This window comes from Gopherus evgoodei, chromosome 14, assembly GCF_007399415.2.
Source record: "Gopherus evgoodei ecotype Sinaloan lineage chromosome 14, rGopEvg1_v1.p, whole genome shotgun sequence".
In the NCBI taxonomy this organism is placed as follows: domain Eukaryota; kingdom Metazoa; phylum Chordata; order Testudines; family Testudinidae; genus Gopherus; species Gopherus evgoodei.
Genome location: NC_044335.1, coordinates 1,935,556 through 1,939,087, shown reverse-complemented (window position 1 = coordinate 1,939,087; position 3,532 = coordinate 1,935,556).

Sequence of the window (3,532 nt, the reverse complement as noted above, 5' to 3'; positions counted from 1 at the left end):
CAGGGGAGGACTTTAGGGGATGGACGATGCCAGGGCCTGTAACCTGAGCTAGGTAAGGGAGGGGAAAGGTCAACACCTTTGCCCGGGAAGGGGACAAAGGAAGGGAGTGGCAGGAGGGAAGCAGTTTTGAGTTTGGGCTTGGGGCTGTGTGGGCGAAATTCAGGGTATCCTAGCTAGGATCCAAGCACCCTGAAAGCCCAGAGGGACTCGATGGAGGGGTCCTGACTGTGCCTGCAAGCCCTGCTGTAACCTGTGTTCCTGTTGTCCAATAAACCTTCTGTTTTACTGGCTGGCCAAGAGTCACTGTGGGTCCCAGGAAGAGGGGTGCAGGGCCGGACTTCCCCACACTCCGTGACAGAAGGATTTTGGTGAAGTCTTGAGTGTTTTTCTTTTTAGCAAAACATTCAAATCCAGGCTCGTCTCTCATACTGCGCTGCCTCCTCCTCCTTTTTCCCGTCCCCTCATCAGTTCAGAAGGGTGCGTTGTGTTTGGTTCCATCCTTTCCCCCACAGCCAGCTGGCAATGGAATGAGAGGACCTGCTTCCAGGTCTGGGGGGTCAGGTCACTGTCCTTCCTGGATTGTAAGGTGAGGAGGGACCAGTCTGGTTACTAGTCTGAGCTCCCTGCATCAACGTAGGGAGTTCAAGCCCCGAAGGGACTGTGAGATAATCTGGTCTGACCCAGATCACAGCCCTCAAATTTCTCTCCATTGTCCCTGTAGTGAAACAATTCGCTTATGTCTGGCAGAAGCATCCAGCCATGGGCTCTCAGGCTGCTTTTCTCCTCTGAGAGCCTTTCGGACACAGGATTGACATGCTGTACAAAGTCACCTCTCAGCCTTCCTTCCAATAAGCAAAGCAGACTGAGCTCAGTCACTGGCTCATTTTCAGCATTTTGTCCAGCTCTTGTGCCTCTTTTCTGCACCTTGTCCAAAATTGGACCTCAGAGCTGACACGAGATCCAGTATCGGTCTCACCAGTGCCCTTTACAGAGGTAAATCACCTCCCTGCTCTGACTCACTACTCCCCTGTTTAGATCTCCAAGGATCACATTAGCCCCGTCTGCCCCAGCATCACACGGGGAGCTCCTGGTGAGCTGCTGGTGCACCGCGACCACTAGATCCTTTTCAGAGTCCCTGCTTTCCAGTCTGAAGGGATGCTCTGCATTCCTGTCCTGAGACGTGTAACTGTGCACTTGTCTGTATGAAAACACATTCTATTAAAATGGACCCAGCAGACCAAGTAACCAGGACTGCTCTGTCTGACAGCCCCGTCCTCATCATTTTTACTACTCAGCGAATCTTTGTGTCATCTGCAAATTTTATTGGCAGTGATTTTATATTTACTTCCAGGTAACTGATGAAAATGTCAAACAACGTTGGGACCAGCGCTGGTCCCTGTGGAACCCCATGAGAAACACCTCCATTCGATGGTGATTCCCCATTGACAACTCCTTGAGATCAGTCCGTTTGCCAGTTGACAAGCCATTGAATGGGTGATTTATTGATACGCTGTAGCACTCATTTTTAATCTGAATGTCATTCAGTACTAAGTCAAATGCCTTACAAAAGTCCAGGTCTGTGACATCCAGGCAGTTATCCACTCGTAACCTCAAAGATGAAATCAAGTTTGTTGGACAAGACTTATTTTCTGTAACTCTTGTTGCCTGCCATTAATTAGATTGCTTTAATTCTTTATTAATTAAATCCTATATCAGATTTCCTATTATTTTGCCCAGGACTGATGTCAAGCTAACTGGCCAGTCATCCTGCTTGCCTTGTTGAATGTTGGCACAAAATTAGCCCTCTTCCAGTCCTCTGGAATTTCCCTGATATTCCAGGTTTTACTAAAAATGAACATCAGAGAGAGAGAGAGAGAGATTGTCTGTCACCTCTTTTCAGACTCTTGTGTGGAAGTTGTCCAGGCTGCTGATATACAAATGTTTATCCCTAGTACATGTTGTTTAACATACTCCTTGGTTACTAATAGATTGGAAAGTACTCCATTCATCATGTGATACAAACATATCATCCTGCATCTTTCCAAATATAGAACAGAAATATTTACCAAACATTTCTACCTTTTCTGCATTAACTGTTTTACCATTTCCTTCTAGTAATTGGCCTATATCATTGCTAGGATTTCTTTTGTTCCTAATTCACTTTAAAAAACTCCTTAGTATTGTCTTTACCCCTCCCAGACATAGATTTTTCTGTAATATCTTTAGCTTCCTTTATCAATTTTCTATACTTCACAACTTCTGATTTATATCGTGAGCTATACATTTCTCTCTCTCTCTCTCTCTCTCTCTCTCTCTCTCACACACACACACACACACACACACACACACACTTATTATATGTGGCTTTTTCGTTTTCTAATTGCTGCTTTCACTACTCCACTGGACCAGAAGGGCTTTTAGCCAAATTTTTACTTCCTTGAGGTAGAGTCCTGGCTTTTGGGCCTCCTAATAGACTCTGCTTAAAGAACTCACTATTTTCATTTGCATTTTTTTCCTCCCAATCAATTTTGTTCATAGTTTTCCTCAGCTTTGGGACACTGACCACTGTGAGGCACCAAACCTTTTTATTACTGGCTGGGACTGCCCTCTGTTTTCCCGGATTGAATGCAATCAGGTCATGATCGCTAGTCCCTAGGCAACCACCAACTTGCAGTCTAGTGATTAAATGTCCTCGGCACAGCTTTCCGCCACAAAGAACATGGAGGAGGCCACATAAGGGCATTTCCGAAGCCATTAGATTCAAGATGCAGCCAATGACTTCCAAGTCCATGTGCTAAACCCCCAATACCAGCTGAAGGCTTGTACTGCACAGAGGTTCCTGTCTCGTGCTAAGGCCAAGGAAGGAAAGAGTGTGATTTATTCTTTCTAGGAATGCAGATCATGATTTTCTAGTGTAACCCTTCTGCCAGTCAGAGTGGGTAGCAGGAAGGACTGGGTTCAGTATCCAGGGTTTCTTTTCACTAGTACAACACAAACCAGCTCGAACCCCCGCCCAGTGACCTGGGACAATTACACCCCACCCCCTGGGTGCCTCTCAAAGGCAATACTTCCCACTCGCAAGCACAGAGTCTGAGTGCAGCAAAACACTTTTAATAAAAGGAAGGAAATAATGCGGCATTAATTTGGGGTAACACCACACAGGGCTCATAAACGTAAACCATGAGCAAAAGACCCACCCCCAAGTAGGGTGGGCAGTGTCCTTTTCCCCTCAGGTTCTTTAGTCTAGCAACCCAACAGACCCTTTCACGTGCCCGTCCCTTCTCTGCACCCCACTCACAGTTGCTGTCCCTGGATAGTGCAGGCCCAGAGTGTTTCTTGAGACATATTAAGTAAGTTCTCTCAGATAGTCTCATCAGATGTTACTGAAGAAGGCCAACTAGAGTCTGCCTTCTCTTGATCCGGTTCCAACCCAGCTGGCAGAAGGAACATCAGCTGGGCTTGGGGTCTCTTATTTTGAGAGCTATGAGTCTTACCTACATGCTAACCATTTGAAAGGCAGCCCTCCAAATTC